The following is a 21,682-nucleotide window of genomic DNA, read 5'->3' as shown; positions in this document are numbered from 1 at the left end:
ATTCTCAGACTGTCTCAATATACCCAGGTTTTGACCCCATCTAGGATCTCACTGATTGGCACATCACAGACAGCCAAATTCGACATCGAGTGCAGCATCATAATCGAGTCTAGGGGTCAGGTGTAACATTCTATTTTTGCCCATCTTTCTCCAAAGTCCAGGGCAATACTGAAATTTTGGTCCGGTTCAGGGTTTCAAGAAAACCCACACTGCATGTACTTCAAGTCTCACTCTAGCAGTTGGGACAATCCACCCCAACCAACTTGGCAGTACACTAGTATCAGCCTTGACAGGATAGATCTCCCCAGATCTATCCAACGGCTGTGAAGGTTCTAAAGTAACACGAGTCTTATATGTGTTCAGTTTATGGATATTACATAGAAATACACCATGATAACATGAATCAAATATGTAGTTTATTCATTTACGATAAATATTATAATATATATCATGGAGCTAAATGCATACATTGTCTATTATAGAAAGAGCATGGAGGGGAAGAACCAACGATCGCTAAGCTATTTTGAGAGAAAGCACGAAGAGAAAAGGAAAGGATCAACGGTCGTCGAGTTTGAAGGGGCATTTTCGTCTATATATAAATAGTCCGTATCGGGGGTGGAGTTGGAAATAAATAGGGGTTTATAAACCGGCATAAATGGGTATTCCGGCGAACGTACAAGCCCAGCGTAAAAACGATTTCTGTACTGGCTACATCAGTAAAAACCAAAAGAAAAAAACGGAACATTTTCCATATACGGGTCCGGGTTAACCGACGTGTAACCATATGGCTTAGTCACTGTCGCCGGAGGTGGGACAGAAAAGTTTCTCCTTTCCGAGATGCCAGCATTTCTGCCTTTCGAAAATCGGAAGCGTTTCGTATCCAAGCGAGAAGCAGAAAACTCCTGAGGCCTCTCTCTCTCTCTCTAACCAGTATTACAAAAAAGGTTCAGATTTTCCGAACTCATTCGATGCACATTGCATTTGATGTCCTGCACCTATTCTGCAGCATCGAATCTTCTTTTTTCCCCTAACGTTGCGTTTCTCCATCTTATCACATGCAGCAATAACGTAATGTCCAGAATTTATTCTTGTAAGTCGAATGATCCTTGTCGTTTATTTCTTCTATTTAAACTCTGAAACTCTGCAAAATCTCGATTTGAGTCCGAGGAAACTTGGTCTGGTTCCGTTCAAAACTTCTTGAAGATGAGCTCCCTGCATGTCTGAACAAGTCGGTTTCTCCATCGCTTGATCTTCCGCGCTTGTTCAAGCCAGAAAAGGGAACACCTTTTTCTGGGGTTGATGCTCGGGGAATCTCGCCATGTTTTCGTGTGGACGTGAAAACGACGGCTTCCTCGAAAGAGGTGTATGGAGGTAGAGAGGAGTGTGGAGTTTTGGATTTGGGGAGAGTAAGGAGGTTATGGAGGTAGAGAGGAGTGTTCTTATTGGGACGTATGCTAGAGCTCCGATTGTTTTAGCGAGTGGCAAGGGGTGTAAATTGTATGATGTTGAAGGGCGGGAGTACTTGGATATGACTTCTGGAATAGCAGTGAACGCGCTTGGTCATGGAGACCCGGATTGGGTCGAAGCAGTTAGTGAGCAGGCAGACATTCTCACTCACGTCAGTAATGTTTACTATTCGATCCCTCAGGTGAGGATTTCTTTGTGGTGTTCTTACTTATGTCTGCATCTTTATCATAAGGATTCATTTTGGAAATTTTTAACCTGGATTACCGTATTCTACATTTAAACTTCTAATTCATATTTCAGATTGCTATAATATTTATAAAGTTTTTAAACTTGGAGATAATTTATTTTTAGTTATTATTTTTGGGTCACTGAGTTTGAGTATAGCAGGGAAATGGAAGGGGACTGAACACTATGAAGGGATGAGAGATCCATCATATGGATGGCTGAATCCTGTAGGAAGGTTGGGCGAAATTTCAAAAATTTCTCTCTCTTCCATCTGTGAATCGTATTCCATGTTTTAGAAAATTGCATTTTCAATGATCAATCTTGAACCAAACTGGACTAGATTTGAAACCAAAAGGGAGGAGAGGGATATACCTGATACGGAGTAGAAGTAACTCCCAATGAAGGTGTTCACGCCCAAGGAAAAAACCAAAACCTGCTTCCACCGAAGATGACACAGTGTGAGGTGAAGCAGGACCAGCAGGACGGGTCTTCAGCAAGAACCGAATTCTTCAACAAGAATAGAGTAGAGGGCTGGTGAGCACAGCTTCAGATTGCTCATTCTACCAAAAAGCAATATTAAGAACAATTCTTGATCACTCCCGCAAGTGGAGATCGAACTGGGTAGGGGCGGCGAGAACAGGGAAGAACTCTGTAATTTGCTATGTCTTGTCCGGTATGTTTTGCATGTCCGCCCTGCTCTCTTATTTATAACCTTAAAGAAACAACTTCCTAATCTGATTAAGAGTTTCTTGATCCAAATCTTTATTTGGATCTGGACTCTTTAAGTGATAAGAATAATCCCTTATCTTATCTGTAGTTTAAGATCAGCTTAATACTAATCAAATTAGGAGTTTCCTGATCCAAATCTTTATTTGGATCTGGACTCTTTAAGTGGATAAGACTAATCCTTTTATCCTTATCTGTTGATCCAAACCCAGATCCGCCCCTATTTAATTAATCTAATTAACCTAGTTTGAAATTGGGCTTTAGGCCCATCAAGTTTATGTGCTCACTTAACCTCTTAACTTGCTGCCCAGTTGGCTCTCTTTGTATGGCGTGGGACCCAAACATTGATCTACACATCAGTCATATGAATTCAACCCAGCCTTTGTTATAAGGCCTGGCCGAATTCATTGTAGGACACAGTGAATCCCTGATTCCATTACCATGGTCTCTTAATGGGCCCAACATTTACACTAAATGGTTCTTGGGTCCAGCCACCTTATGAAAACCCAAGGACTGTAGGCAGATGCAAGATTAACCCATCAGGTATTACTCTCAATAGTCTTACACTTAACTTCTTAGTCCATAATGATCAAACACTGCCTGATAAGAGAGGACCATGGGAGAGGAGAGGAGAGGAGAGGAGAGGAGAGGAGAGGAAGTTCAAGCTGGCGGGGAAATGGAGACTGGAGTTGATCATTGAAGCCAAATCTTTCTTGTTCGAGTTGGGAAGGACAAAGGGGAAGGTTCACGTGAAAATCAGAGAAAGGAGCAGGGCAATGATTCTCCTACTGGAGGAGGCATGTGTGTGGTTGAAAGGTTTTGTAGATGGAACTATTAATTCTATACGGGAAGAAGGTTGGAGAAACTCGTTGACCTGTGAGAGTAAGAGGTTCGAAACTGTGCTAAAGAGGAATGGAAATGGGTGGTTTATAATGGTTACCGAACTCTTTGGTAATAACAAAGGCAAGTGTTGTGTATTCCGGCAGGCCAGAAGCGGAGAGGGTGGGCTTCCTTTGCTTTTAATCTTCAGGCATTTCTTCAAGAGGTCGAAGGGAGAATGGAAGAAGTCCCTGGCTTAAAGGATTGTAATCCTTCTGTCCTTTGTAATCAGGTGCCCTGCTTTAAGCAATACCCTGAAGTTTTGGTGTCTTGCTCGACTGTCCTCTGACGAGTAACTTTGGAAGAAGGGAGTGGGAGCTGGGAGAAGAGGATGGTCCTAGTGGCAGATAGGGTGATAGAAGATTGGACGAAGGTTTTAGAAGTAGTTGCAGAGAGGTTGGGCTTAGATGAAGATGTAGTGTTGTTGCCTTTTGCTGAAAAGAAAGCTTTATTAGATTCTGACGATAAGAAACTGAATTTCAGTACATTCCTTGTAGAGGGAAGTTTGATTCAGGTCCAGAACTGGGCTCCAGTTTGCAATGAAGTTGAATCTAGAGTCGGCAGCTTCTTGATCAAACTTCTCGGTCTTCCTTTCAACCTTTGGAATGATCAAATACTAAGGAAAATTGTCAGAGCGTTGGGTGGAGTTCTGTTGGAGGTTAACTTAAGAAACTTGAGAGTTGTGGAACTTAAGGTTGCTAGGGTCAAGCCGAAGTACTTGCCGTGTACCTTTGAAGTTCTCTCAGAAGATGCCTGTTACAAGGTCTGGTTAGCTTCAGAAGATGAAGCCTCGCTCTGGGGAAGACGAACAAAGGTTGAAGGAGCTGACGAATCTGCAGGTTGGTGTACACGTGGCCATTAGGGGCTGGCGGGAAAGCCTGGTGCGTGTGGGCGAACTATAGAGGAAGGGGAACAGTTGTAGGGGTGCCCCAAGTCTCGAAGCTTTCCTATTAAGGCTTCTAATTCAATGTTTTTTAAGTTGGGTTGTTTAAAGAAGGTGGCCCGTCCTATGCTGATGTGGCTAAAAGGGGTAAGGTTCGGGTGTGTTCAAAGTCATTGTCTGAACCGGCTTTAAGGAAGGCTGGGCCAGACGGGTTAGTGGGTGAGCCTTCACATGGGGCGGGGCAGGCATCGGGTGGTTTTTTTAACAGTCCACATGACAACTTAAGCCATCACGTGGGGCGGGGCAGGCATGGGGCGATGATAGATGGCAACATTCATCTATCATCGTCTAGGTCTCGCCCTCTCTACTGTGGAGGGGCTCAGATGGCGAGCAAGGCAGAAGGACGCCGCCCTTTGTGCTGGGTCCAACGGCCAGCGGGCGACGCGCAAAAACACAACGTTCTTGATCGCCCGAACCCGCACTATTTGAGAGTTAGAACAGAAGAGAAGGAAGAGGCTGACCAAGGTTGGATAAGTTGTGGCTCAGATTCTGACTATGATGAAAGATCGGAAGCCTGTGGGAGTTTAGGCAGTGTGGTAGATGAAGCTCTATCTAAAGAACAGAATAGGGATTCTTTCAGCCTGGATTGTTTGTTCATAGGGGATTCAGTGGGGGAGGGAAAGGAGGAGGGGGAGAAGCGGGTAAATGATCTTAACCCAAATTTGGCTGAGCCCTTCCCTAGTTCTAGCACTTTGCAAGAGGCCGAAAAGGAGGTAGCTCGGGTCTTCTCAAAGCTGAACAAGGGTACCTCACAGAGAGGTACATACTTGGGTACAGAAAGGGGTCTTTGTGTTGATACAACGACAATGATTTTCTTCCCCCAACTCGGGGAGACAGAGTGCTCTAATTTCTCAAAAAAGAAAGTTACTACCATTCCTTCGCCTATGCTCTCTCCACACATCTCTGCCTCAGGAGGGGGGAAGTGGGTGAGAAAACTTGCAGAGAGACAAAAATATGGGAAATCATAGAGAGCCTTTTGGGTGAAGTGGAGAGGAAGGAAATGCGGAGAGGGAGCATGGAGGGGACAGAAGGGGCTGTTGTTGGAGGTAATGTGAGAAGGAACGAGAAGTTTCCTAGGAGTGAGGAGAGTGCAACTTTAGAAAAAGAGGAAACTAGTGGGGAAGAGTCAGTTGCAGAGTGTGAAAAAGTTGGGGTGCAAGCTGAAGAACCCAAATGATCTAAAAGCCTACATGCAAAAAAAAGAAGACAACAAGATGAAGAATAGAAAGTTGAGTGAAGTGGAGAGATTAAAAAGAGATATTGAGGGGGGCAAGAAGTTTGAAGTGAAAGGGGATAGAAGAAATTGGAATGTGAGGGGGTTGGGCAGCATTAGGAAGAGAGCGACAATTAAAGAGGTAATTAAGAAGTTTAATCCGGATGTGGTAATGCTTCAGGAGTCCAAAAGAATGGGTTTTGATTGCAGATGTGCAAGGAGTGTGTGGAGTTCTAGGGGTATAAAGTGGGTGGCTGCTCCCTCGTGGGGTTCCTCAAGAGGAGTTGTGACCCTGTGGAAAGAAAATTTACTCATAGGTGTGGAGGAGCTAATTGAAGATCATTCTGTCTCCCTAAAGTTCAGACAGGTGGACGATGGGTATGAATGGGTACTAACAAATGTGTATGACCCCAATGACTATAGGTAGAGGGAGAAATTATGGGAAGAATTGAGTGACATTAGAGGCCTCTGGGATGGACCTTGGTGTGTGGGAGGGGATTTTAATGTAGTGAGATTTACAGAGGAAACCAACAACCCCAGACAGAGAGTGACAACAAGTATAAGGAAGTTCAACCAATTTGTGGACTCTTTTGAACTTAAAGAACTTCCTTTCCTAAATAATAACTTCACTTGGTCCAACCTTCAATCAAGGCCAATTTGCTATAAGTTGGACAGATTTTTGTTCTCAACAGATTGGGAGGAACATTGGGGCAATATTACTTCTAGGGCTCTCCCAAGACTTACTTCAGACCACTGGCCTATAGTGTTGGTCAAGGAGGAAATAAGAGGAGTTGGGCCTACCCCTTTTAGGTTTGAAAACATGTGGTTGACTCATCCGGGTTTCATTGAGAAGACCAGAGAGTAGTGGGAGCAAGCTAATCCGATAGTTGATTGGGAGGGAATGAGGTTCCACAAGAAACTTCAATACTTAAAACCACAATTAAAGGAGTGGAATAGGCTGGAGTTTGGAAGATTAGAAGAGAGAAAACAAGTTCTGGTGGAGCAAATCGAGGATTTGGACCTGAAGGAAGAGAGAGGTTCCTTTGGAGAGGAAGAAAGGAAGTTGAGATGGGTTTTGAGGAGGCAGATGGAGGACATCTTGGTTAAGGAGGAAATCAGTTGGAGACAAAAATCCAGGTGTAAGTGGCTAAAGGAGGGAGACAGAAACACAAGGTTTTTCCATTTAGTGGCAAATGGGAGGAGAAAGAAGAATTTCATCTCTAATTTGGAAGTTGATGGAGCAGCGTTGTCCCACTCGGTAGAAATTGCAGAGGCTCTAGTAAACCACTTCAAGTCTATTTTTAGAAGGCCTATGAATGGGAGAGTGTGGTTGGAGGGATTGGATTGGCCGACTTTAAGTGCAGAGAAGAGAGTGGTTAGAAAAAAGTTTTGATATGGAGGAAGTAAAGGAAGCAGTATTCTCAATGGATAGGACAAAAGCTTCGGGACCAGATGGATTCACAATGGCCTTTTACCAGGACTGTTGGGATATTTTAGAGAATGATCTTAGATCAGTTTTTGAGGAATTCTACATGAGGGGTGTAATAAATCCGGGCTTGAACTCAACTTTCATTGCTTTAGTCCCAAAGAAGAAAGATGCATCACAACCAAAGGATTTTAGACCTATTAGTCAGGTGACTAGCTTGTACAAAATCATTGCAAAGGTGCTGTCTCTTAGGATAAAGAAGGTGCTTCCCTCTATTATTGCACCCAGCCAAGGTGCTTTTGTGGAGGGAAGACAAATCACCGATAAGATTCTTATTGCAAATGAGAGCTTGGAGAGCTTTAGGAAGTCAAAGAAGAAGGGAGTGGTTTGCAAATTGGATTTGGAGAAGGCTTATGACTTGGTTGATTGGTCTTTCTTGATGGAGGTGTTGAGGAGTTTTGGTTTTGGAAACAGGTGGTGTAAGTGGATTTGGGGTTGTGTTAAGACTTGTCATTGTTCTATCTTGGTGAATGGGGCTGTGGTTGACTTCTTTCCTGCGTTGAGAGGTCTAAGACAAGGAGATCCTCTTTCCCCTTTTCTTTTCACCCTGATTGTTGATGTGCTTGGGAGATTGATCCATAGAGCAGACTTGAGGAATTTGATAAGAGGGTGGAGAGTAGGAAGGGAAGAGGTTCCCTTAACACTTCTACAGTTTGTAGATGATACTATCCTATTCTGTGAAGGAGGGAGCTTCAATTGGATCCGGAATCTAAAGTTGACAATACAACTCTTTGAGTAGATATTTAACCTCAAGGTGAACTTTGATAAGAGTTGTGTGGCGGGAGTGAATGTGAATGAAAGGGACCTAAGGAAATTTGTAGGTGAGATAGGTTGTGCAATTTCGGACTGACCCCTGACATACTTGGGCCTCCCTTTAGGAGATAATCCTAAGAGTGTTAGCTTTTGGGCTTCGGTAGTGGAGAGGTTTGAGAAGAGGCTGGCGGCTTGGAAGAGAAATGATATTTCTTTCGGTGGGAGAGTCACTCTCATTAGGTCTACCCTAGCTAACCTACCTGTCTACTATTTGTCAGTGTTTAAGATCCCCTCAAAGATTTCCAATCTTTTGGAAAAATTAATAAGGAACTTTCTGTGGGAGCCTGGAGAGGAGAAGAGAGATCATAGGGTGAGTTGGGAGGTGGTCACTAGGTGTAAAAAACTAGGAGGTCTTGGGATTGGTAATTTGAAGAAAAGAAATATGGCTCTTCTGGGGAAGTGGTTGTGGAGGTTTTCATTGGAAAGGGATAAATTGTGGACTAAGATTGTGGTTAGCATTCATGGGCTGGAAGACAATGGCTGGGATCCTGGAATCTTGGCAAGGGCTTCAGCTGTTTTTCCTTGGAAATCCATTAACAATTTGCTTCCAGTTTTCTCCCATTGGATCAAGTATGGTCTAAACTCTGGTGACCGAATAAAATTCTGGGAACAAATTTGTGTTGGGGATTCTCCTCTGAAGGACCAGTTTCCTTCCTCGTATGCTCTATCAAACTTGAAAAATGAACCCATATCTTCTTTCTTGGTCCCTTCAACCTCCACTTCTGGCTTTGGATGGAACCTAGGCCTGCGTAGGGCAATTAGGGGTACAGACATGGATAGCTTGGTAACTTTGTTAGCCTCCCTTGAGATTGTCTTCCTAAACCCTGCAAAGGAAGACACTAGATTTTGGACCCCTTCTAGCTCTGGTACCTTTTTTTGGGTTTCATTCTTTGAAACCTTAACTCAACTTCCTATCTCCTTTGGGTTGTTCTTTTTGGTTAAGGAAATTTGGAGCAGACCTATTCCTCATCGGGTTGTTTTTTTTTGCTGGAAAATTTTCCTGGAAAGAATCAACACTTTAGCCTTACTTCAGAGAAAGAGACCCAACTATTGTCTACTTCTTAATAGATGTGCTCTTTGTAAAGCTGATGGGGAATCTGGCTACTACCTCATGGTCTCTTGTAAGGCTACTAAAACTGTTTGGGAGTGGGTTTTCTCCCATTTTGGGTGTTCTTGGTATCCTCCGGAGACTGTCTAAGGTTTGTTTTCTCCTTTTTTCAGTTGGCCTAGGAAGCGAGGGAAGACTATGTGGAGGTGTATTAGGGCAGCGGTATGCTGGTCCTTGTGGGAAGAAAGAAACTCACGCATTTTTTCTGACAAGGAAAGAACATTGGAAGATTTGTTAAATCGAATCCTTTTATGGGCTATCCACTGGCTAAAATCTTTGGAGTTGTTTTCAGATTTTCCTGTGGATGACTTGCTAAGAAATTGGAAAGAAATTGCTTCCAATGCTAGATGCAAGAGGACTCTTTGTCCGTTTTGGTCCCCTCTCCCCTTGGGCTTTATAAAGCTGAATTTTGATGGCAGCAGTGTAAGGAATCCAAGGCCCTCTGGGATTGGAGGAGTCTTCAAGAATGAGGAAGGGATTGTTATTGCTTTATTCTCTGGCCCTATAGGAGAAGGCGACTCTCTTAGGGCTGAGATCCTTGCAACGCTTGAAGGAATTCGAAGAGCAAAGTAATTAAATATCAGTCGTTTGATCCTGGAAGGTAATTCGAAGGTGGTGGTTAGTTGGTTGAAGACAGAGGACAGTGGTTTGTGGAACTTTAACAATGAAAAAAAAACAGTTCTTATGGCTGGGTAGGGACATTGAGATTCAGTACAGTTGGGTGAAGAGGAGTGCCAACTCATTTGTGGATGGGTTGGCCAAGCAAGGAGTGAATAGGGAGTCTGTTTTTTGGGCTAGTTTTTAATCTTTTCTCTTTGCACTCCTTTTGTTTTCTGTTTTTGGGGAGCTAAGATATTTTATCTCCCCTTTTGTATCCATATTCCCTCTTTTCTTTTAATTTAATGAAGCTGGTGTTATTGATAAAATAAAAGAGGATCTCTCCCTCGGCTACAAGGAATAGTGCTGCACTCTCTACTTACATGGATCCCGGGAATTAAAACCTTTTGTAAACATTTTGAAACCATAATATATGTATATTTCTATATAAATATATTTTGCAAAAACAAAATTCAACGGTTGAAATCAACTACCGGAAGTTTAGGTTTCCATCAGAGAGAGTGCATCCCCGATCATTCACTTTGTCCGACAAAGGGGCCGATCCTGTCACTATGATCACCCACTCAGATGAATTCTCGGACTGTCTCAACATACCCAAGTTTTGACCCCCTCTAAGGATCTCACTGATTGGCATATCAAAGATAGCCCGATTCGACACCTAGTGCAGTACCATAATCGTGTCTAGGGGTCGGGTGTAACATTCCAGTTTTGCCTATTATCTCCAAGGTCCAGGGCAATACTGGAATTTTGGTCCGGTTTAGGGTTTCAAGAAAACCTACGCTGCATGTACCTGGTCTCACCCTGGCAGCTGAGACAAACCACCCCAACCAACTTGGTGGTACATCAGTGTCAACCTTGGTAGGATAAATCTCCCCAGATCTATCCAACGGTTGTGAAGATTCTAAACTAACATGAGTCTCATAAGTGTCCAGTTTAAGGGTATTACACAGAAACACACCATAATGACATGAATCAATTATGTACTTTATTCATTTACAATAAATGTTAAAAGATACATAAATCTGATTGGAGTTAAGGGCATAACTGTCTAATAGACTAATAACTGTATCCCGCTCTAATATATTTGGAGTCAATGCATAAATGAAAGAGTATTGCCTTAGGCAATGGATTGGAGGTCCTTTCAAAGCCTACAAAGTGAAACTCATGAATAACATTAGTTTTGATGAGGGCAGTTTTGGCCCTCTCGTGATAACGCGCCATATCTTGACCCCAGAATCGTTGCAAGACACCCCGACACCATGTAGGCGATGACTTGCTTTAGCCAAAATGATGGAGACCTAGTTGGAGACCTGATGGAGACTCAGTTGGCGACCTACATCCGTGCCGACCTGATGGAGACCTAGCTGGTGACCTCATACACAACTCGGGCAACTCGATAGGGCGGCTAGTAGCACTTCGTCTAGGGCCGACCTATGGTATCTCATCGTTATCAGTCCAAGGGACCTCAACGTGAGGAGCGACCTCCACGAGGACTTGCCGACCTGTTTTACCTTGTCAATACCTGTCGAAGTGACATCGCGCATCATCAATTAGCGCCGTTTGTGGGAACCGCTAATTAAAATCTAGGTTCTCAACTCTCATTTTAAATCCGCACTCAACAGTAATAAGCTCGGACGAGCCTCGTTAGCTCTGTTTGTGAGGTCGCTTCTCTGGTTGAGCCCTTTGTGGCTCCTATGGGAGTTGGCGGCCAATGGATTGTGCTGTTGCCCTTGCGGGTCGAGCCTTTCAAGGCTACCATGTGAGTTGGCGACCTATAGTTAGTAGAGCCGCCCCCGTAGGTTGAGCTCCTTGTGGCTATCGTAGGAGTAGACGACCAGCGTTTCTGAGGGTTAACGTAGTGTAGCCATGGCACCGACCTACCGTCCAATGCCGATAGCAACACACGTATCAATGATGCTATCACAAGGGGGCAAAATCTGAATGGCCAGCCCGGGCAAGCTTCAGTGATTTGGCGCAGATAGTCTCCCAACCCTAATTGCAAAGCTTCACGGTTGATCGATCCCTTCATGGTTCCCTTGAGAGTAGGCGACCTGCAGATAGTAAAGCCACCCCCTCAAGGTGTGCCCCACATGGCTCTAGTAGGAGTAGCTGGCTGGCAGTTCCAGGAGTAGGTGCAACACGTGTGGCATTGACCTGCGAACACAGGCCCGGGAGAGTCACTCCCTTGCGATAGCATAGATGCAACAGCGCTTTGTGCCTGGCTCCCAGATGCTTCAGGTGCACCCGCACCACAGCATGACTAATAAGCTCGCAGGGTGAGCGTAATTCCGACCTATACACATCTATTTGAATGATAAAAGTTGCATCGAGCGTAATTCAGGTGCACCCGCACCACAGCATGACCATCTGCTTTGGTGACCTGACTGAGACTTGCTTTGGCGACCTGGATGAACTGACTCGTGATACACACATTTTGATGAAAATCTACGAATGGGAAGCAAAACCGCATTTAGCATTAAGGCTCCCTCAAGCTGTCCTATTCAAAACACGATGACAACAGATGACTAACCCGCGCTTTGTGCACCTTAGCTCGCTCAAACATGCGACATCGTCCTTGTCCTTATCGACAACACCATTGTTGCCCTCTCCGCAATCTTCCACTTCGGTTTTGGACTCCTCATCGACCTTGTTGGTCACCCACTTGAGGACCGACTTGGGGGACACCGCGTAGAAGTCTGTGAGTGGAGCGACCTAAGGAAGCATGGCACAGTTTGAAGCCCTTCTTGAGGGCAGGCACGACGAACTCCGTTCTTGAGGTACTTGGGCGAATGATGGAACTCCTCAATGGCTACATCCCTAGCTTGGCAGATGTCCTCGGAGTGCCCACTGCACCTCTCCTCGGTTTGATGAGTTCGCTCCTGCACTCGGTGGTCAAGATGGCGATGTTCTGCCTAATGCCGCATTTAGCCCTTAAACTCTTATAGCTTAGGTGAGCAAATTGGGTCGGTGCAAAGAAGAATAAAGAAAAAAGAGAAAAAATAGTTGAACTGTCACTTCGAGCTAGAGACGTGCAACAAACTACTCCCTTCACCGAGCTGACCACAACTTGAGAGTGGGGGGCAATTGATGAGGGCAGATTTGGCCCTTTAGTGATAGCACACCATATGTCGATCCCAAAATCGTTGCATGACACCCTGGCACCACGTACGCGATGACTTACCTCCACCGACCTGATGGAGACCCAGTTGGCGACCTCATACACAACTCGGGCAACTCGGCAGGGCGGCTAGCAGCACCTTGTTCAGGGCCGACTTGTGGTACATCGTCGTTATTGGTCCAAGGGACCTCGACGTGAGGAGCGGCCTCCACGAGGACTTGCCGACCTGTGGTACCTCGCCAGTACTGGTCGAAGTGACCTCGGCATGGGGAGTGACCTCCCTTGAGAACTTGCCAACCTGACAGAGGTCTAGGTGGCGACCTGCGAGACGTGCTCTCCGACCTCCTCTACATGCATCCTGTCACTCCAGGGTCTCTTGGAAGTCAGCTCTTGTACCGAATGTTCTAGGGGAAGACACAAAAACCTAGTCTGCATGCAAAGCTACCTCTGAGGACTTCGGACCAGTCAGCCATGTCTTCCCGGAGATCTCGGACACGGTGTGTGGAGCTCACGCCAAACAATACCTATATAAATGTCTCATTTCCAATTTCAAGAGGTATGAACAATTTAGCTCTCGCATCGCAGCTCTCTAGCTCTCTCCAAAATCTCCAGTTTGCTGACTTAAGCATCAGAGTGCCCATCTTGGGTACTCTGATATTGTCTCTTTGCAGGTTGACCCGACGAACTAGCCAGCTCGGCGTCCGAGCTGTCCTCCAGCAAGGAGCTGCCAGATCGTGCATCATCAAGTTTTGACACTCATTGCCACTCTCATTCAGCTTTGGGATCTTTCTCAGGCCTCTAACCATCTGGCTAAGTTACCAACCAGATGTATCTGAGCTCTTTCCACGTGCTTACATGGGGACAGTGATGCCTTGATGCTGTGTAGGTCCACAGTTCCACACATATGATTTGCATTCTGCAATTTAGAGTACAATGACCCATCTCAGGTTGTGGCCTCTATCTGAATTTCCCTTCTCAAGACCCTTAGATTGAAATTATATGCATATATGCACTTATGGGTGATTTTGTCACTTTTTTCTATACTGTGAACATAATTAGCTTACAGTTGGATGCTGTATAAATTTCTGTTTATTGAGCAATTCGGTTTAGTGAATAATTTTATCATAGGCATATATGATACAGCAAATTCTACAATTGCAATTTTAAGTCCCAACCTATTGGTATCTGGTATTCACACTTTTGGCAGAAAATTCTAAAGGCACTATATGAAAGGACAAACATACAACACTTCATTCAGCACAAAATGAAAAAAGGATCAAAGGTGAAAATAGAATTATTCATTTATAACCCAAAACTGTCTATTATTTTTATTGGTGTTGTTGTTATTTCTTTTCAGCATGGGGGATGGGTGTAAAGCACTTGTATCTCTTTAGAAGAAGGAAAATGGGAAAAACACATTTAGTTAAAATATAATTAATCATATCACAAGTAGGATGAGATGGTTAATGAGCTGAACAAAAGATCGTCCATAATTTTAAAGGCCATTATCAAATGTTGGTCCTGGCTAACCTAATGTTTTATTTTCCCTTTTATTTTTGAACAAAGTGGCAGAGCAAAGGTAAATGGGTTAAACAATATTTAACCTCCATTGGCATATTCCACCTGTGCCCAAACAAAGAGAAAAACCAATCCTAGATATTTGTAGCAAATGAATAGGAGATTAGTAAGTGGTAGCAAGATAAACCATCAGATTTACATGGAGTGCACCAATTCGGGGAAATAAACAGAGAAGGTCTCTTCTTTTGCAAGTATTCCAGAGTGTTAATTTTCCCAAGAGCCACTTCCTAGCAAAAATCATTAATTTTAGGGGGAATCGGCTGAAACCAAACTTCTTTCCAGGGAAAGGACAAAGAGGAAGGGGACTAACAAAGAGCTTTAAAAAAGAGGCAGAAGAAAAGAAACCTTTAGGACTTGGGCACCAACTCTTCTATCTAGTTTAGAAAGCTCTAAGCAGGCATTATCAAGAAGGAGGTGAAGCTTTGGCAGACAAATGGCTTCCTCATCCCTCAATCCCCTTTGAAACCTAAGATCCCAATTGTGACTCATAGGCAAAGAAGGAAGGACAAGAAAATTCGAATCACCTCATTTTTATACAAAGAAATAGAATACAAAGAAGGGAATAACTCCTTTAAAGGCAGTCACCAAACGAAGTGGCTTCCCAAAAACGAATTAAATTCCTTGAGCAAACATCATATCTAATATACCTGAGGAACTAAGCGAGGAGGTTATGAATTGCTTTCCAAGGTGCTGCCAAGGTAGCCCTACGTGATATACCAACATCCCAGCTGTTCTCCAATTTCCCATGTATGCTAGGCACTACCTCAACCCGCAAATTTTCCCTCTCTTAAGTCCATCTTCATAACCATTTTCTTAAGAGAGCTGTATTCTTCTTTCTTACATTCCCAAGACCTAAACCACCTTCTTCCTTGCTTTTACACACAATCTCCCAGCTTATTAAGTGGTCTTTTCTAGTCTCTCCCGACTCCCAAAGGAAATCCCTCATAATTTTTTTTTTCTAATTTCTTTTCTTCCCTTGGTGGAATCCTAAAAATAGAGAGGAAGTAAATGGGTAGGTTAGCCAATGTTGATCAAATCAGAGTAATCTTACCTCCCAAAGAGATATAACTTCTCTTCCAAGTGGCCAACCTCTTTTTACATCTTTCTACAACTGGGTTCCAAAAACTTCTTTCCTTAGGGTTGGCATCTAGAGGAAGCCCTAGATAGGTTAAAGGCCAAGGGGTGATGTGGCATTCTTGTTATGGGCCCGCGCGTAGGATCTCGTCACGGGTCGGTCCACCGGGAGAGACTCCTGTCTTCCCTTGCCCTTGCCCTTGCGTACAAACCCTATTGTGGCAATCGCGTGATTTGTCCAAGAGATCACCCGAACTCTCCTAACACCTTTCTTGATTGAAAACTGAATGCTTTTACTTCAATTCGTAGCTCCTTAAATAGGAGATTACAGAAGGAAACTCCTTGTTGGATTCGGCTAGGCTAGGTAATCCAACTTAACTCAAACTCCTAATTACCTACTCCCAATGGTAACACAACTCTTAAGATAAGATAAGATAAGATAGGATAAGGATAAGGGATGAGGAATGGAGTAGCTGGCGGCGAGTTAGCGAGCAAATGTGGTAAGATAAGTGTGGACCCACCCTGATGAGCTGTCGTGTGGGTCCCGCCCTACTATTACTGCCGGGCGGCGCGTGCGTTTCACAGTGCTGTTGCCGTGCGGCGCGTGCTGCGCGCTGCCGGGCAGTGCGTGCTGTGCGCTGCCAGGCGGTGCGGGCTGCGCGCTGATAGGCGGTGCATGCTGCTGTGCGGTATCGCTGGGCGGTGCGTGCTGCTGTGCGTGCCGCTGTCTATGACTGCACCGCAGTGTGCTGCCTAGCGGTGTGTCCATAACATCACACCCCTCCTAGACTACGAGCTTGCCCTCAAGCTCGAGTTCGGGGTAGGCGTTGTGAAGATCGGTCTAGGGGATCCAGGTGGCCTCAGTTGATGGTAGTCCGTCCCATTCCACTAGAACCTCAAAGGTACCCTGATTGATGCGCGACCGTACAAGCGCCCGAGGTTGGAGGATGGGTCTGCCGTCCTTTAGATGTGGTAGAGGGGGCACTTGGTCCGGGGGAGTCCCTGTAAAAGGCTTCAGGAGGGACACATGGAAGATGTCATGGATTCTGCTGTGCTCTGGTAGCTCGAGTTGATAGGCAACCTTCCCGATCTGCCTGAGAACCTTGAAGGGCCCGTAAAACTTTGGGGCTAGCTTGGGGGGTCCTCGACGCTTGCGGGAGAGCTGCCGGTAGGGTTGGAGCCTCAGCCAAACGAACTGTCTCGGCTCGAAGGTGACTTTGCGGTGGTGCTGATCGTAGGCGTGCTTCATGCGCGTCTGTGCCTGCTGAAGGCGCAAGGAGACTTCGGCCAGGAGGGCGTCGCGATCTTGGAGGCTGCGATCTACTTCTTCCAGCCGTGTCGAGCCTGGTTCGTACGATAGGAGACGGGGAGGGTCTCGGCCATATACTACTCGGAAGGGAGTCATGCTAAGGGAGGAGTGGTAGGACGTGTTATAACAGTATTCGGCCCACGGATGGCACTCCACCCAGCGCTTGGGCCGGTCTCCCACAAGGCAGCGGAGGTACATCTCTATTGTTCGATTCACCACCTCTGTTTGGCCGTCAGTCTATGGATGGTAGGCAGAGGAGAAGGCGAGGTCTGTTCCCTCCAGTCGGAAGAGCTCCTTCCAGAAGGCGCTGGTAAAGATCGGGTCCCTATCACTTACAATGGACTCGGGTAGCCCATGTAATCAGAAGATGTGGCCGAAGAAGGTGTGGGCCACTGAGACCGCGCTGTAGGGGTGAGATAAGGGCAGGAAGTGGGCATATCTGCCCAGATCTGAGTGGGGAGGGCGAGGGGTTGGAGAAGGCCTGCTGGGTGCAAGTTTTCCCACTTCTGCTACTGGCACGTTGAACAGTTCTGGATGAAGTCCCGTACCGAAGCCTTCATGCCCTGCCAGTGGAAATCTGCATGGAGGCGGTGCAGTGTTTTCTGGATGCTCTCATGCGTGGCGTTGTGTATGCTGGAGATAACGGAGGGAATTAAGGGGCAGTCGGTTGGAAGATAAATTCGGCCCTTGTATAGTACCAACCCGTCCTGCATGCCCCAATTGGGGTTGGCCATTCTCGCTTGTAGTGTCTTGAGCAGATCGCTCCATTCGGGTGACTGTGGCAGTTCATTCCGAATGTCTTCCAGCAGGGAGGCTCGGGGCTGGGAGATTGCATGGAGTAGCATGTCGTCTTCGCGACGGGACAAGGCATCTGCGGCGCGGTTCAAGGCCCCAGCCTTGTAGTCTACCCGAAAGTCGAATCCCAGGAGTTTGTTGACCCAATGCTGCTGTGGCGAGGTGGGAGCCGTTGTTCCAACAAATATTTGAGGCTGTAATGGTCCGTCTTGACTATGAAAGATCTGCCCCACAGGTACGACCTCCAGTGCTGCACTGCCTTAGCTAGGCCAATAAGTTCTCATTCGTAGGCGGGCAACTTAAGGTGGCGGTCGGCAAGCTTGCAGCTGAAAAAGGCGATTGGGTGCCCTTGCTGCTGTAGTATCGCGCCTATGCCGGTGCCGGAGGCGTCACACTCCACTGTGAACTCAAGATCAAAGTTTGGCAACTGTAGAACTGGTGTGGAGGAGAGGGCTTCTCTTAATTTTACAAAGGCTGCTTCAGCTGTACCGTCCCAGAGGAAGGCGTTTTTCTTGAGCAGACTTGTTAGCGGGGCTGCCAGCAGTCCGTAATTGTGAACGAACTTGCGGTAGTAGCCAGTTAGCCCTAGGAAACCACGGAGGGCCTTGGCAGATTGCGGTCTGGGCCATTCTTTGATGGTCTGAATCTTGGAGTCATCCACAGTGACCCCTTGACCACTAATCACATGTCCTAAGTAAAGGACCCTGCATTCCCCAAAGGAGCATTTTGACCGTTTGAGGAAGAGCTGATGTTGCTGCAGGAGTTCAAGAACAATTCGTAGATGCTGCACATGCTCTACCCAAGACTTGCTATAGACTAGGATGTCATCGAAAAATACCAAGATAAATCTGCAGAGATGGGAGTGAAACACCTTGTTCATCAGGGCCTGGAATGTGGATGGCGCGTTGCTAAGACCGAAGGGCATGACCAGAAACTCGAAGTGGCCATGGTGTGTTCTGAAGGCCGTTTTCTCTACATCTTCTGGGGTCATTCGGACCTGGAAGTATCCTGATCGGAGGTCTAGCTGGGAGAAGTACTACATGTCATGGAGTTCGTCTAACAGCTCATCTACGACTGGGATGGGAAACTTATCCTTGACCGTCCGGCTGTTAAGCTCTCTGTAATCCACACAGAATCTCCAAGTCCCGTCTTGCTTGGGCACCAAGAGAACTGGGGAGGAGAAGGGGGAGCGGCTGGGACGGATGATCCCTTGCTGTAACATGTCTGCGCACTGCCTTTCTATTTCATCTTTCTGCTGATGAGGGTAGCGGTAGGGCCTGACAACAACGGGATCTGATCCGGTTATCAGAGGGATTCGGTGGTCGCAAGCTTTGGGAGGGGGAAGCCCCTTGGGCTCCTTGAATACTGCAGAGAAGTCCGTAAGGAGCCTTTCCATATCTGTTGCGCGTGAGTCCCCACCTTGGAGTGTATGTAGCTGCGCCCTTGTTCTTATCCTGGTTCCCCGCCATGTGACTGGTTTGCCATCCAAGTGGAAGGTCATGGTCAGGGCGGCGAAGTCCCATAGAATTGGTCCAAGCGTGATCAGCCATTTAACACCTAGGACGATGTCAAATTCGTCCAAGGATAGTACGAATAAATCCGCTTGGAAGGACTCTGTTCCGACCTGAATTCTGGTGTCTTTGCAAATTCCGGGGCTGTGAACTCTTTCCCCATTTGCCACGGTCACCTACAATTGTGGTCTTCTTTCCATGGGCAGTTCCAACTTGCGAGCCGCCTGTTCACTGATGAAATTGTGGGTGCTACCCGAGTCTACCAGAATACGGACTGGCCGTTCAGCTATCAATGCTCTCAGTTGCATGGTTTGGGAGGTCTTGACCCCCGTAATGGTATGGAGGGAGATTTCTGGTTCTGATGTTGCAGGCTCGTCCTCTTCCTCTTCGGGTTCTTCTACTAGGAGACAGAACAACTTCTTGCACTTGTGGCCGGAGGAGTACAAGTCATCGCAGTTGAAGCACTGCCCCCTTGCGCGTCGTTCCGCCATCTCGGCTCGGGTCAGCTGCCCAATGGGGGGTGCAGACCTGCTACTTCCTATGCTTGATGCTGATTTGGAGGGGTTTCCCGCAGGCAGCCTTGGTTCTCTGCTGGTGATCGAAGAGGGAGTCACTCCTGCTATCTTCGGAGGCGTCCATGTTGGTGTCGGCCGTCCTATACTGAAGCTCCCGTGGGAGATCTGCATCTTTCTTTCGAAGGCACGTGCAAGGTTCATAGCAGTGATTAGGTTAGAGGGGTGCTGCATCTCGACGTCCACCCTTAGGGGTTCCACTAGCCCTGCTGTGAACATGTCGACTTGCTGGTTTGGGCGTACCGAGGCTGCTCTGGCGAGAAGAGTTTGGAATTGGCGCTGATAATCCGCCACAATCCCGGTCTGCTTGAGGTTGATCAGTTCGCCCAGCGGGTTGCTTGTCAGCGGGGGTCCAAACCGGAGGAGGCAATAGGATTTAAATTGTTCCCAACTAAGCCCGGGTTCTTCCTGCTCTAGACGGTAGAACTAGAGCTGTGCCTCTTCTGTGAGGTGGAAAGCAGCCAGACTGACCTTGTCTCTGTCATCGGTGCGCTAGTTGCGGAAGAACTGTTCGCAGCGGTGCAACCATCCCAGTGGGTCTCCAGCGCTGTTGTAGGACGGAAATTCTAGTCGACTGTATTTGGGGATAACAGCGGCAGTCGGGGGTGGCCGTCTGATGTTCGTCAGGCGTTTCTACCCAGTCCGGTCTGCGACTGTTGTTGGTGGCGGTTCCTTCTGAGTTTCTTTCCTTATTGGCTAAGAATGTCTCCAGCAAGCGTCGAAGCTCTCGGACATCATCCTTGACCTCACGTACCTCCATGCTTGTCTCTGCAAGTTTGTGTTCCAGTTCGTGGACCTTGGAAGACAGCGGCTCTTGTTCCCCATGACGGTAGGCTCTGATACCAAAATGTTATGGGCCCGCGCGTAGGATCTCGTCATGGGTCGGTCCACCGGGAGAGGCTCCTGTCTTCCCTTGCCCTTGCCCTTGCATACAGACCCTATTGTGGCAATCGCGTGGGTGATTTGTCCAAGAGATCACCCGAACTCTTCTAACACCTTTCTTGATTGAAAACTGAATGCTTTTACTTCAATTCGTAGCTCCTTAAATAGGAGATTACAGAAGGAAACTCCTTGTTGGATTCGGCTAGGCTAGGTAATCCAACTTAACTCAAACTCCTAATTACCTACTCCCAATGGTAACACAACTCTTACTTAAGATAAGATAAGATAAGATAGGATAAGGATAAGGGATGAGGAATGGAGTAGTTGGCGGCGAGTTGGCGAGCAAAGCTGATGTGGTAAGATAAGTGTGGACCCATCCTGATGAACTGTCATGTGGGTCCCGCCCTACTGCTGCTGCCGGGCGGTGCGCGTGTCTCACTGTGCTGCTGCCGTGCGGCGCGTGCTGCGCGTTGCCGGGCGGTGCGTGCTGCGCGCTGCCGGGCGGTGCGTGCTGCTGTGCGGTATCCCTGGGCGGTGCGTGCTGCTGTGCGTGCCGCTGTCTATGCGCCGCAGTGTGCTGCCTAGCGGTGTGTGCATAACAATTCTAAACAATCAACTACCATATTTAGGACAGTCTCCTACATATTAATCCCTATTATGCAACTTTTGGCTAAGTTGATTTTCAAATTTGACACTTTCAAACTTCTTGATCAAATATTTCAATCTCCTCACTCTCCTGATATCTCCCTCTTCACAAACTATTATGATATCGTTTGCAAATTAGAGTTGTAATTGAAACATTGTCTCTACCCACTCTCCATCCCCTAAATTCATCTTCCCTATCTGCCTTAGAAAAAAGCCTACTAAAGACATCCACCACTAAGGTAAAAAGGAAAGGTGAGAGGGGATCACCTTGCCTTAACCATCTGCAAGCTGGGAAGAAGTCTTTAACCACTCCACAAATAAGGATAGAAAAATGACAAGACTGTACACAACCAAGCATCCAGTTGCACCATCTCTCCCTAAACCCCCCTTTGTTGCAATACTTCTAACAAAAAATTCCAGTCCACCATGTCATAGCCCTTTTCTAAGTCCAATTTGCACACAAATCCTTCCATCCTAAATCTCTTCATTTCCTCTACACATTTGTTAGCTATCAGGATTTGATCAATTATTTGTCTTCCTTGAACAAATGCTCCTTGGAACTAGTTGATGAGAGAGGGGAGTATTGCTTTGATCCTCAACGATAGGACCTTAGCAAACACATTGGTCACCAGACTAATGGGTTGGAAGCCCTTCGGATGGCTAGCAATAAGTTTTTTCGGAATCAAGGTCAAGAAAGTTGCATTAACTCTAGGGCTAATA

General features: G+C 46.4%; 1 pseudogene across 1 annotated transcript in view; it reads left to right on the top strand.

Annotated features, from left to right (window-relative positions):
* The first annotated feature begins 655 nt into the window (after window positions 1-655).
* LOC104613394 (acetylornithine aminotransferase, mitochondrial-like) overlaps window positions 656-21,682 on the top strand; it is a 28,213-nt pseudogene continuing 7,186 nt past the window's right edge. The window contains exons 1-2 of the transcript XR_016085657.1: window positions 656-716; window positions 1,162-1,648. The product of XR_016085657.1 is annotated as an acetylornithine aminotransferase, mitochondrial-like (transcript). The remainder of the gene's footprint in view (window positions 717-1,161; window positions 1,649-21,682) is intronic.

Source organism: Nelumbo nucifera, chromosome 4 (assembly GCF_055504915.1).
Source record: "Nelumbo nucifera cultivar China Antique chromosome 4, China Antique-T2T, whole genome shotgun sequence".
Taxonomy (NCBI): Eukaryota; Viridiplantae; Streptophyta; class Magnoliopsida; order Proteales; family Nelumbonaceae; genus Nelumbo; species Nelumbo nucifera.
Note: the sequence above shows the minus strand (reverse complement) of the source record. Positions and strands in the feature narration are given on the sequence as shown.